At 45.5% G+C, this 14,834-nt stretch overlaps 1 long non-coding RNA gene across 1 annotated transcript; it reads right to left on the reverse strand.

Annotated features, from left to right (window-relative positions):
- Positions 1–657: 657 nt before the first annotated feature.
- Positions 658–6,922, reverse strand: LOC137334941 (uncharacterized). Its single transcript, XR_010966274.1, has 2 exons — positions 6,254–6,922; positions 658–5,572 (listed from the first exon to the last, which is right to left on the reverse strand). It is a non-coding gene; the product is annotated as an uncharacterized lncRNA (long non-coding RNA).
- Positions 6,923–14,834: the final 7,912 nt, after the last annotated feature.

The following is a 14,834-nucleotide window of genomic DNA, read 5'->3' on the forward strand; positions in this document are numbered from 1 at the left end:
TTCTCCTGGCCAGTTTCCCATCCTCCACCCACTGTAAACTTCAGCTCATCCAAATCTCTGCTGCCCGTATTCTACCCCTTACCAAGTCCCACTCGTCCATCATGCCTGTTGTCACTGACCTACATTGACTTCTGGTCCCCCAATTTAAAATTCTCATCCTCATATTTCAATCACTTGATGGCCGCGCCCCTCCCTATCTCCAAACTCCAGTTCCTTTGACTTTGACACCCCCCTTCCTTCACCCCATCATTGGCTGCCATACTATCAGCCACCGTGGCCCAACACCATGGAATTCCCTCCCTAAGCCTCTCCGCCTCTCCACCTCTCTCTCCTCCTTCAAGATCATCTTTAAAACTCACCTCTTTGACTAAACATTTGGTCACTCCCCCCGCACCCCCCACCCCCCTAGTGTCTCCTTTTTTGTCTTGGCATCCATTTTTGCCTAATTACTCCTCTGTGAAACGCCTTGGGACATTTTTCCACATTCAAGGTGCTATATGAATGCAAGTTGCTGCTGCTGTTGTTGTTGTTGTAAAGACACTGACCTGCTCAACCAGCCTACCAATATCAAGGACTAAACCAAGATCTTATTTGTACAAACTTCTCCTGACACTTGGAGCATACGCAGGTAAAAATAAATTCTGACTGAGTCCTATGTACACTTGTGTGAAATTTATTGTCAAACATTAATTATCAAGGAGTTGCAGTTTGTATTTTCAGTACAAACAACGGCAGCGATGCTGGTACAATACAACAGCTGAGGAGGTTTAATAGGGCCTTTAAAATGATGAAGAGTTTTGATAAAGTGATTCAGGGAAAAATTATTTCCTCTGGCTGTGATCAAGGATCATCAATTTAAGATTGACACAAAGAGAGTGAAGAGAAACGTTAGGAGCAATTTTGTTCTGCAGGGGGTTGTTTTGTTGGAGCATGGAATACTTTGTCAGGGGAGTGGTTGAATCAGAGACTATTTGCATCCATTAATGGGAAATTGGATAAACATTTAAAGTAGAGGAAGATACAGGGCTATGGGGAGAAACCTGGGCAGTGGAACTCATTTTGGATTGCTGTGACAAAGTGCCAGCACAGACACAGTGGGCCAAATGGCCTCTTAATAGAATTATACAATCATACAGCACAGAAGGAGGCCATTCGGCTCATCGTGCCTGTGCCAGCTCTTTGAAAGAGCCATCCAATTAGTCCCGCTCCCCTGCTCTTTCCCTAAAGCCCTGCAATTCCATTTTGAAAGTTACTATTGAATCTGCTTCCACCGCCCTTTCAGGCAGTGCATTCCAGATCATAACAACGCGCTGAGTAAAAAAAGTTCTTCTCCTCTACCCCTCTGGTTCTTTTGCCAATTATCTTAAATCTGTGTCCACTGGTTACTGACCCTCCTGCCAGTGGAAACAGTTTCTCTTTATTTACTTTATCGAAACCCTTTATAATTTTGAACGCCTCTATTGAATTTTGTGCTTTAAATGTCTAAGATTATATGGTTTACCTCTTACATCTCAGGTCAAACTAAATCTACTTCCATGTTAGAAAACCGAATGAATAATTTAAACTTGTTTTTTTATTTAAAAGCGGTTTGATCTTACATATATGATTAACATGAGCTATGCTCATGAAGTTGGGTAGTCTCAGTCCACTTTGCTTGGGAGTCAAGTCAGATGCTGACCCTGAATTCATACTACAGCTTTAGCGTTGGTGTGACAGTTTCCACCTCACAATGACACTAAGTAGAGTAAATGGACTTCCAGAATGCATTTGATAAGGTTCCACCTAAGAGACTGTTCGCTAAAATTAAAGCTCATGGAATTGAAGGCAAATTATTAACCTGGTTAGGAGATTAGTTAGGTGATAGAAGACAGAGAGTAGGAATAAGGCAAAAGGTGGGAAGTGGTGTTCCACAAGGATTGCTGCTGGGACCACTGTTTTTCACAACTTACATTAACGATTTGGACTCGGGAATCGGAAGTACAATTTCAATATTTGCAGACGACACCAAATTGGGGGGGGGTGTAGTTAATACAAGGGAAGAATGTGTCAAAATGCTTTAATAAACTTGCAGAATGGGTGTGTAATTGGCAAATTAATTTCAATATAGGTAAGTGTGAGGTGGTGCATTTTGGTAGGAAGAATAAGGAGGCCACATACTGCTTGGATAAGAAGAGCCTAAACAGGATACAGGAGCAAAGGGATCTCGGGATACAGGTACACAAATCACTAGAAGTAGCGACGCAGGTTAATAAGGCCATAAAAAAGGCAAATCAAGCACTGGGGTTCATTTCTAGAGAGATAGAATTGTAAAGCAGAGAAGTCATGTTAAACTTGTATAGAACCTTGGTTGGACCAAACTTGGAGTTCCTGGAGTACAGTTCTGATCTCCATATTATAAAAAGGATACAGAGGCATTGGAGAAGGTGCAACAAAGACTCACAAGGATGATACCAGAACTCAGAGGATGTTTTTATCAGGAAAGATCAAACAGGCTGGGGCCCCTTTGTGCAGAGGGTGTGGAGAGAGATGTGTCGGTATCTGTCCAGGTTCATCCCAAACAGTTCGGTAACACAGGACCCTGTGCTCCACGGGCTGTTCCCCGGGACGCACACCGAGACAGATATCACCTGCGGCTGGAAGACCATCAACTCGGTGAAGGAGGCCCTTTGGTCCGCCCGAAACCTGCTGACCTTCCAGCTGAAGGAGCTGTCCACGACCGAGTGTTGCCGACTGGCACACTCCAAGGTCCAGGAGTACGTGCTGCGGGACGCACTGAGGCGAGGTGCGACCTACACAAAGGCTCTATGGGGAAAGGCCACCCCACCTTGTATTGTACACCATGAGTCATAAGAAATACTGCGTTTGAATTGTAATAATGAGATCGCTTTGTGTACGACCAGTAATGTTCCTGGTTTAAAATGTTCTGGTTTGGAATTGTGATATTTACTTTGAACTGTGTGTATCTTTAAATTCTATGAAATAAAGTATATTTTGAAATTTTAAAAAAGGCTAAACAGACTGGGGCTCTTTTCCCTAGAAAAGAGAAGGCTGAGGGATGACCTGATAAAGGTCCTTAGGATAATGATAGGGTTTGATAGGGTAGGGTAGACATAGAGAAAATATTTCCACTTGTGGGGGAGTCCCAAATGAGAGGTCATCAATATAAGATAGTCGCTAATAAATTCAATAGTGAATTCAGGAGAAACTTCTTTATCCAGAGAGTGTTTATAATGTGGAACGCGCTACCACAAGGAGTAGTTGAGGCAAATAGCATCGATGTATTTAAGGGGAAGCCAGATAAGTACATGAAGGAGAAAGGTATAGAAGGATATGCTGATAGGGTTAGATGAAGTAGGGAGGGAGGAGGCTCGTATGGAGCATAAACACCGGCATAGACCAGTTGGGCCAAATGGCCTGTTTCTGTGCTATGGACTCAATGTAACTCAATGTAACTCAATATGTACTTGAATTGGAAGGAAGTGGTATCCCTCAAGGATCTGTGCTGGGGCCTCAACTATTCACCATATTTATTAATGACTTAGATAACACAATAGAGAGCTACATATCCAAGTTGGCCGATGACACAAAGGTAGCTGGCATAGTAAGCAGTGTAGGTGGGGGCATAAAATTACAAAGAGGCATTGGTAGATTAAGTGAGTGGGCAAAACCGTGGTAGATGGATTTCAACGCAGATAAGTGTGAAGTCATCCATTTTGGACCAAGAATATAAAGGGGAGGAAGTTTTGCTACAGCTATACAAAGCCCTGGTTAGACCACATCTGGAGTACTGTGTACAGTTCTGGGCACCGCACATTACAAAAGATATATTGGCCTTGGAAGGAGTGCAGCACAGATTCACTCGAATGTTACCAGGGCTCCAAGGGTTAAATTATGAGGCGAGATTCCATAAACTAGGCTTGTATTCACTGGAATATAAAATGTTAAGGGATGATTTGATTGGGGTTTTTAGGATTTTGAAAGGAATTGTTAGGGTAGAGAGAAACTTTTTCTGCTGGTGAGCAATTCTAGGACAAGGGGACATAATATGAAATCAGAGCCAGGCCGTTAAGGAGAGAAGTTAGGAAACATTTCCTCACGCAAAGGGTGGTAGAAGTGTGGAACTCTCTCCCACAAAAGGCAGTAGATGCTAGCTCAATTAATCATTTTAAACCTGTCATCGATAGATTTTTGCTAGCCGAGGGTACTAAGGGATATGGATCCAAGGCAGGTAAATGGAGTTAGGATGCAGATCAGCCACGATCGCATTGAATGGTGGAACAGGCTCGAGGGGCTGAATGGCCTACTCCTGTTAACAATGTTCCTAAATGCTCTCTCACAGATAATTGGATAGGTCCATCATAACTGGATAGTTCATCTAAACAGGAGGCGTGTCCTTGCCAAAGTTGAGTGGCATCTCTGTATTTGACTTTGTTCCAATCAGAGAGAAAACAAAAGAGGAGAGGATTCCCTTGAAGCTAATCTTCTGTCGGTTTCGAGCCCCGCTAGCTATGAAAGCAATGCTAGCTGAAATGTCAGCCATTCAGCTGTTGTCTCTCTCACAATGGCGGCAGCATTCCCATGGCAACCTTAACCCTATCCCATCCCAGAAATATAAGCCATTCCCCTTATTTTCAGAAGAATTTGCTCTCAATTTTTCAGTCAGCGAGGAAATTGTCCACTGCCTCTCAGTATTCAACCCACCTGCAGTTACTGGCCACGGTGCCTTAGGGAGATTTTTTTTTAAAAAGACTTGCATTTATACAGCACCTTTCACAGCCTCAGGACGTCTCATGGGATCTTTTAAGAGGGAAGACGGGCCCTGGGTTTAATGTCTCATTCCAAAGACGGCACCTCTGACAGCGCAGCATTCCCTCAGCACTGGCACCGGGAGTGTCAGCCTAGATATTGTGCTCAAGTCCCTAGAATGGAGATGTGAACCCACAACCTTCTGACTGAGAGGTGAGAGTATTATCACTGGGCCACAGCTGACTCATTTGTTTTTTTTTAAAATGCGTCTTTAGAGGGTTGGTTCTTGCCTAAAATATCTCTTAGTCTCATGTAACCTACCCATAAAATGCAGTTTAAAAAAGAATCCATTTGCAAATTGATACCAATAAAGCCTTCAGGGACTGTGTGGAATTTTGAAATATGCCCTGTGATGTGCCTTTAGTGTTTGCTTGGACATGTTTTCGCTTTTCACTTTTTTGGCATTAAGCGTTCTACAAACAGTCTTTTTTGGGCAGCATCCAGTAGCTTTGAATGTTTACAGCAGACTTGTCATTAGAAGCCCATCACACACTTGGCGAGGTTACGAAATAGACTCGACAGGCAGCTTACTCTCTTTATTTTCCATGGTGGTTTTCTCTACTTTATTTTTAGCTTATTCGATTTTTTTTTTCTTCTTCATTTTTTGCAAAAACACTGCCTTCTGGTGATTGGCTCTCACAGAGGAATAAAGTTCCACAGAACTGCTGAAACATTCGGCACAGATTTAGTTTTCTTTGCCTGTTCCAAGGACGGGGAATTGCCGACATAATTCCAGAGTCGTGCTATCATGTGTACGGCTTACTTACTGCAAAATAGAAAGAAATTGCATTTATATAGCATCTTTCACAACGCCCCAAAGCGTTTTATAGCCAATGAGGTACTTTTGAAGTGTAGTTACTGTTGTAATGCAGGAAACACGACAGACAGTTTTGCGCACAGCAAGATCCCACAAATAGCAAAGCGATAATGACCAGATAATCTGTTCTTAGGTGTTGGTTGAGGAACATTGGCCCAGGACACCAGGGAGAACTCTCCTGCTCTTTTTCCAAATAGTGCCATGGGATCTTTACATCCACCTGAGAGGGCAGATGGGGCCTCGGTTTAACATCTCATCTGAAAAACTGCACCTCTGACAGTGCAGCACTCCTCAGTACTGCACTGGGACTGTCAGTTTGTGTGCTCTGGAGGGGGACTTGAACCAACAACCTTCTGAATCAGGCAAGAGTGCTACCAACTGAGCCACAACTGACAAACATCTTTGATTCAATATGTAGCCCACTGTCACAGGATTTTCTGCAGTCAAACATAACTCAGTAGTTAGATTAAATTAAGAGTACATTTCCACACCAGCTTTAATGTCACAAAATCACCTCGCTATAACTCTAAAGGTGGGACATAAACATGGAGTCAGATCAGTAACTCCGCATCATGTGGAGAATAGCAAAATAGGACCCCCCCAGTTTGAAGAAAGAAAGAAAGAACTTGCATTTATATAGCTCCTGTTACATCCTCAAGACTTCCCAAAGCTTCACAAGCAACAGATTATTTTTGAAATGTAGTCACTGTATGTAAGGGATCGCAGCAGCCAGTTCGGGCACAGCAAGGTCCCACAAACATCAATGAGTTGAATGGCCAGTTATTCTGTTCTTGTGGTGTTGCCTCGAGAGATGAATGTTGACCAAGACACCGGGAGAATTCCCCTGTTCTTCTTCCAAATATGTGCCGTGGGATCTTTTACCTGGACAGCCAGCTGGGGCTTCAGTTTAATGTTTTATCCAGAAGACGGCACCTCCAGCAATGTAGCACTCCCTCAGTATTGCACTGCATTGTCAGCTTAGATTTATGTGCTCGAGTAGGACTTGAAGCCACAACCTTCTGACTCGGAAGCTACCATGGAGTTTAATTGGGCTCCTCAGCAATTCAGGTCTTGCAGTCATCTTCCCCGGGCTGCCTTTCAACATCAAATTGTAATCTCTGTGATGAGCTCCTCCCGCTAAATGAAGAATTATTTACTCTCCCCCCCCCACCCCTTTCATAACTAAACATCAGGCTTTCCCGTTATGTGCATGCGTGCTCTCGTGTGTCATAACAGCGATGTCACAATGAAACACAGCTGTCGAAGAAAGATCGATTCTGGAAGAGCCAGCGTGAATCAGCTGTCCAGAATCTCAGTCAAGACCAATTCAGCTCGGGTCTGCTTTGTGTATTGTCATTGCACCATAGACGTCTGGTGGGACTAATTTATACAGGAGGATGGTCCTTATTGTCCTCTACTGACAGGCCCAGCTTGATTCACGTATGGTATTTCGAGCTAGAATTACAAAGCATTTGAAGGCCTAGTATTGCATTACCCAGCTTGGTGTGTCGTCTGTCCTAAGTATGTGCTGAGTGCATGACTTGCCACCTAAAAATGGGTTGCATTTGGCTGCAACCCCAGAGAAGTCCCCAGGCAGAGGCTCCATATTAGGCGATTCTACCTCCTCCCCGTGTAGAAGGTCACTGAGAGTTAATACAGGAGCTGTATATAGCACATCTCATGCTGCCGCGTGAGTACGGGGAGTACGGGAACTCTCCTTAATATCTCAAAACAGTCTATCTGAATCCTGATTCATTCAGCAAACACAGAGACGTACTCATATACACACACACGCGAACATATACTTACTCACACACACACATTCACACATAAACACACACTTGCACATATACTCACACATAAACACACACTCGCACATATACTCACACATAAACACACACTCGCACATATACTCACACATAAACACACACTTGCACATATACTCACACATAAACACACACTCGCACATATACTCACACATAAACACACACTCGCACATATACTCACACATACACACACGCTCACACATATACTCACACATACACACATGCTCGCACATATACTCACACATACACACACGCTCGCACATATACTCACACATACACACACGCTCACACATATACTCACACATACACACACGCTCGCACATATACTCACACATACACACGCTCGCACATATACTCACATAAACACACACTTGCACATATACTCACACATACACACACGCTCGCACATATACTCACACATACACACACGCTCGCACATATACTCACACATACACACACGCTCACACATATACTCACACATACACACACGCTCGCACATATACTCACACATAAACACACACTTGCACATATACTCACACATACACACACGCTCACACATATACTCACACATACACACACGCTCGCACATATACTCACACATAAACACACACTCGCACATATACTCACACATACACACACGCTCGCACATATACACACATACACACATGCTCGCACATATACTCACACATACACACATGCTCGCACATATACACACACATACACACACGCTCGCACATATACTCACACATAAACACACACTCGCACATATACTCACACATACACATGCTCACACATATACTCACACATACACACACGCTCGCACATATACTCACACATACACACACGCTCGCACATATACTCACATATACACATGCTCGCACATATACTCACACATTCTCACATAAATTCACACATATACACATACATGCTTACACACATACTCACACATACACACACTCGCACATACGCATATACTCACACATATACACATACACACTCGCACATATACTCACACATACACACACACTCGCATATATACTCACACATGTACACTCGCACATATACTTATACATATATGCACTCAGATACAAACAAGTACAGACACATTTTTACACTGAGCTGTGGAGAACGGGAAGGTGGGGAGGATTTCAGGATGGGAAACCCGGAAGTATAGGTTTCCTGGGCGTCTTGACCATTTTGACATCAGGACGTCTTTTACATTTTTTCAGCAGGTTTCCCACCTGACAGGCAGCCAGATTGACAGGCTGTCAGTCTGTTGGGCAGGAAAACCCGCGACCTCTACCACCTAGAAGGACAAGAGCAGCAGGCACATGGGAACAACACCACCTGCACGTTCCCCTCCAAGTCACACACCATCCCGACTTGGAAATATATCGGCTGTTCCTTCATCGTCACTGGGTCAAAATCCTGGAACTCCCTTCCTAACGGCACTGTGGGAGAACCTTCACCACACGGACTGCAGCGGTTCAAGAAGGCGGCTCACCACCACCTTCTCAAGGGCAATTAGGGATGGGCAATAAATGCTGGCCTCGCCAGCGACGCCCACATCCCATGAACGAATAAAAAAAAAACAGCTGGGGAGCAAATGCTAGGTAAGTCTATCATCGGCGGGGGGGTTGAGGTTGGACATTGAGGAGGGGGGCTGGTCATTGGGGGGGGGTGTCAGTCATGGGGTTGGGGGAGGGGTAGGACACGGGGGGAGCGGGGTCAGCCGATCATGTGTGTCAAGATCGTGACAGGTGAGCTTGTTGGGCCTGGAGGAAACACTCCTGCTTCTCCTGGCCCACAAGCAGTGCAAAAAAGGCGCTTACTTCATGATCTAGGCCTTCTCGCCTCCTCCTACATGGGGAATAAGGAAATGGCAGAGATGTTAAACAAATATTTTGTATCTGTCTTCACAGTAGAAGACACAAAATAGGGGGCAACCAAGGGTCTAACGAGAATGAGGAACTTAAAGTAATTAAAATTAGTAAAGAAAAAGTACTGGAGAAATTGATGGGACTAAAAGCCGACAAATCCCCTGGACCTGATGGCCTACATCCTAGGGTTCTAAAAGAGGTGGCTGCAGAGAGAGTGGATGCAATGGTTTTGATCTTCCAGAATTCCCTAGATTCTAGAATGATCCTCATGGATTGGAAGGTAGCAAATGTAACACCACTATTCAAGAAAGGAGGGAAAGAGGAAACAGCGAACTATAGGCCAGTTAGCTTGACATCAGTAGTAGAGAAAATGCTAGAACCTATTATTAAGGACGTAGTAACAGGGCACTTAGAAAATCATAATATGATTAGGCAGAGTCAACACGGTTTTATGAAAGGCAAATCGTGTTTGACAAATCTATTAGAGTTTTTTGAGGGTGTAACTAGCAGGGTAGACAAGTGGAACCAGTGGATGTAGTATATTTGGACATTAAAAAGGCATTCAATAAGGTGCCACACAAAAGGTTGTTACACAAGATTAGGTCTCATGGATTGGGGGTAACATATTAGCATGGATAGAGGATTGGTTAACGGACAGAAAACAGATAGTAGGAATAAATAGGTCATTTTCGGGTTGGCAGGTTGTAACTAGTGGGGTGCTGTAAGGATCAGCGCTTGGGCCTCAGCTATTTACAATATATATCAATGACTTAGATAAGGGGACAGTGTGTAATGTATCCAAGTTTGCTGATGATACAAAACTAGGTGGGAAAGTAAGCTGTGAGAAGGATGCAAAGAGACTGCAAAAGGATATAGACAGGTTAAGTGAGTGGGCGAGAAGGTGGCAGATGGATTATAATGTGGGGAAATATGAGGTTATTCATTTTGGTAGGAATAGAAAAACAGAATATCTTTTAAAAGGTGAGAGAATATGAAATGTTGGTAGTCAGAAGGATTCGGGTGTCCTTGTACACGAGTCACAGACAGGTACAACAAGCAATTAGGAAAGCAAATGGTATGTTAGCCTTTATTGCAAAAGGATTGGAGTATAAGAGTAAGGAGGTCTTGCTGCAATTATAGACGGCTCTGGTGAGACCACACCTGGAGTACTGTGTACAGTTTTGGTCTCCTTATGTAAGGAAGGATATACTTGCCTTAGAGGCAGTGCAACGAAGGTTCACTAGATTGATTCCTGGGATGAGAGGGTTGTCCTATGAGGAGATTGAGTAGAATGGGCCTATGTTCTCTGGAGTTTAGAAGATTGAGAGGTGATCTCATTGAAACGTATAAAATTCTTAGAGGACTTGACAGGGTAGATGCTGAGAGGCTGTTTCTCCTGGCTGGAGAGTCTAGAACTAGGGGGGTCATAGTCTCAAGATAAGGGGTCAGCCATTTAGGACCGAGATGAGGAAAAATTTCTTCACTCAGAGGATTGTGAATCTTTGAAATTCTCTACCCCCGAGGACTGTGGATGCTGAGTCATTGAGTATATTCAAGACTGAGGTCGATAGATTTTTGGACACTAAGGGAATCAAGGAGATAGGACGGGAAAGTTCAGCCATGATCTTATTGAATGGTGGAGCAGGCTCAAAGGGGGGGGGCCGTCTGGCCTACTCCTGCTCCTGTTTCTTATGTTCTCATGAGAATCACAAGCCCCGGGAATCCCGGCCCCCAGGAGTTAACGATAAAAACGCTATTAAAATGGAGGCACACAGCCTCTTTAAAAGATTTTACTGACCGACCCGCCTCCTGAGAACGGGTTGGTCGCCCGCTCCTCGACCCACCTCAGTTAAAACCGGAAGTGGGCGGGTTGGAGGCGAGTTGAGGGCGGGTTTTACATTTTTACAATTTTTACCTTCCCACCTGCCCCCAACCCCACCCATCCTTGGGGGTTAAAATTACCCCCCATAGACACAGTTACACACATATATACACTCATACATGCATATACACACTCACACACACACATATGCACTTCGATACAAACACACACATATACAAAACTTACACACATACGTACACATAAACACACAAATAGATAGGCGCACTTACACGCATATAAGGGGCGATTTTAACCCTGCCCGCCCGAAGGAAACTGGCTGGGCGAGCCGTTAAAATCGGCCAGATGACTTACCCACCGACGTCCCACACCAACTCCCCTGTCTTCCAAAGACACACGCCCGAAGGCGGCGGAGTCCTTCTTTAAATATGCAGATCGGGGTCTGATGACATCATCCCGACTGGAATTTTAACAGGAGGCCTGAGCGGCCTGTTTTCCCGCCAGGTGAGGACAGCGGGGAGAATAGACCAGAAGAGGCCCAGGCTGGTAGTTTGGAGTGTTCCTCCAGGCCACACAAGGACACTCTAGGCCTCACTGGACAGAATGTACCTGAAAATAAATTGTTTTCATTTTTATTGCACATGCCGGAAGGGCTGATGAAATCTTCTATATTATTAAAAAAAAACCTCCTGCCCGTGTGTCTACGTGTGGTTGTTGTACAAATTGTCGTGGGCCTCTAATGTTGCAGATCGATCCATGCTAACTACATTATTTTCAGGCGCACTCTGTCCAGTGTGACATTTAATAGGGTTTAGTTAGAACATTGATCCGATTTTGTTTTCTTGCTTATTTAACTTAACACATAAGAGACCCACAAACAAAACAAAGAGGCTGAATTTCCTCGAGGATAACGCCCGCTTCACTGCCACAACTTTGTGGAACCCCTTGTCGCTGGTTGTGGTGACAGAGCGGGAGAGGCCCTGAGGAAATTCACCTCCAACGTTTTTTTATCTGTTTTTTAATTCATTCCTGGGATGTGGGCATTGCTGGCAAGGCCGGCATTTATTGCCCATCCCCAGTTGACCTTGAGAAGGTGGTGGTGGGCCTTCTTCTTGAACCGCTGCAGTCCGTGTGGTGAAGGTGCTCCCACAGTGCTGTTGGGGAGGGAGTTCCAGGGTTTTGACACAGCGATGATGAAGGAACGGCCGATATATGTCCAAGTCGGGATGATGTGTGACTTGGAGGTGATGGCGTTCCCATGTGCCTGTTGCCCTTGTCCTTCTAGGTGGTGGAGGTCGCGGGTTTGGGAGGTGCCGTCAAAGAAGCCTTGGCGAGTTGCTGCAGTGCATCCTGTGGATGGTACACACTGCAGCCACGGTGCACCGGTGGTGGAGGGAGTGGATGATGGAGGGAAGGTCATTGATGAAGCAGCTAAAGATAGTTGGGCCTCGGATGCTGCCCTGGGGAACTCCTGCGGCAACGTCCTGGGGCTGAGATGATTGGTCTTCAACAACCACTACCATCTTCCTTTGTACCAGGTATGACTCCAGCCACTGGAGATTTTTCCCCTGATCCTCACTGACCAGTTTTACTCGGGCACCTTGGTGCCACACTCGGTCGAATGCTGCCTTGATGTCAAAGGCAATCACTCTCACCTCACCTCTGGAATTCAGCTCTTGTGTCCATGTTTGGACTAAGGCTGTAATGAGGTCTGGAATTGAGTGGTCCTGATGGGATCCGAACTGAGCATCGGTGAGCAGGTTATTGGTGAGTAAGTGCCGCTTGATAGCACTGTTGACAACTCCTTCCATCACAAGAAGCTAGTTGAAGTGTACAAAAGTACTGCAAGCCAAAATGAGGTGGCGCTGTATCTGATCTAGTATCGATGTGACTCTGCTGACTTTGCCCCAATTGCTAGTGCGTTTTAAAAATGATCTTTCTCCTTTTTTTTAACTCTCTCCGTGGACCTTGCACTGCGGGCAACATTATGACCGAGAAGATGACTAGGGAATCTATATCCAAGGCCTCTGTCAACGTCGCATTGTAACTGGCTGCCAGGGTTACGGGACCGATTTTACCTCTGGCAGTGGGTGGATTACTCAGGCCTGAGTTAAAATGCCATCGGAGTCCGATTAGGACGAACCAGCTTCAGGTAAATGTCATTGCCATCTGTTCAGAAGAGCAGGTTAAAACTGGACACGCCATGATCAATGCGGCTACCCGCTGGGTAAGTAACCCGGGGCTTTTTAACTCCCCGCTCGCCCGGTTTCCGCCAGGCTGGTCGGGTTAAAATCTCCCCTTATGTCAATTGGTTTGACTTGTTGCAAACTTGCAAAGGGAAAGATCTGATGGTTTCCAACAGCCCAGTTGAGAGTAGCAACTCACTACATGGAGAGCTACTAACACAACCCCGAAGGTCCACCAATTTATGATGCCATAGTCATTAGTGCATCAATGACTAGACCACCTACCCCATCATTAGCACTTTACAAAGCAGAGGTCTCATTATAAACCCTTCAGTTTAAAACTCCTACACTTTGACACCCAATTTTTCTCTTGATGAACCAGAGCACAATTATTAGAAGGTGTAAGGAACACTTGGAGTGAATAAGCAGCAGTGCTATAAATAGACAGCTTCTCTCTAGTGTCCATCAAGTGCTCAGTGTAACAGAGTCTGTGCTCTGTGTATATTTTTTTTTTGGAAGGTTGGTTGCTTTGCTCCTCTGAAGTCACACCGTAGCAATGTTCACCCTGCGCTGAAACTGGTGCGATGCCAAAATGGAACGGAGAGGCCGAAAGGAGATCAGTCCAGGCCTGCAGCAACGGGCAGTGTGCGTTGGAGTGAGGAGCACAAATAGTGGATCAGGTTCTAAAGTCCCTGGTTTTAACTTGGAGCTAGGATTCGGGCAGGTGGGGAGGGAACGGGGCAGGCACGAAATTCCACCCCTGCCTCAGCCGCGTTAAAATCGCCCCGGTCTCAACTGCATGCTGCCAGTCAGCTGCCTGCTCAAAACGGGCGGAAAGTGGCAGATGGCCGACGGACGGGAATGGAGGTTCATTTTTTGGGGAGGTGGGGGGGGGGGAGGGTGGCAGAGGGAGATCTGCCGACAAGAATGTAAGTCACGTTGATTGGGTTTCGAGCGGGTCTCGAGGGAGGGATGGGCGATGGAGTCTGGGCCAGGGGAGGATTAAATGTTCCTTGTGGGGCCCAGAGGAACATTCCTTGAAAGTATGAAACTTACCTGTTTGGGCCTCTTCCCGCCCCAGATAAGCTTCCTGTTGTCTTCACCTGACGGGAAAACCACAACAACTTCCCCTTTTCAGGGTGCCCGTTAAAATTGCCGTTGGGGTCTGATGATGTCATTGGACCCCATTCTGCATATTTAAAGAAGGATTGCACCAACTTCCGGTGAAATCTTTTGCCACCTGCTCAGAAGAGCGGGTTAAATTTGAAGATGCCGGGATCCAGGTGAGACATGGCTGACATCAACTGCTCATCTGCCCGGGGTGGGGGGAGGGGGGGGGGAGGGTTAAAATTGTCCTTCAGTGTGGACCTCAGGGTACATTCTTTGGACCCCCAAAGATTTGGACCCCACTGTTCGGAGCTGGATGCGGTAGCGCAGTGGTTATCGCGCAGAAGTAACAACCGTGAGGTCAAATCGCAC

Source organism: Heptranchias perlo, chromosome 18 (assembly GCF_035084215.1).
Source record: "Heptranchias perlo isolate sHepPer1 chromosome 18, sHepPer1.hap1, whole genome shotgun sequence".
Classification (NCBI taxonomy): domain Eukaryota; kingdom Metazoa; phylum Chordata; class Chondrichthyes; order Hexanchiformes; family Hexanchidae; genus Heptranchias; species Heptranchias perlo.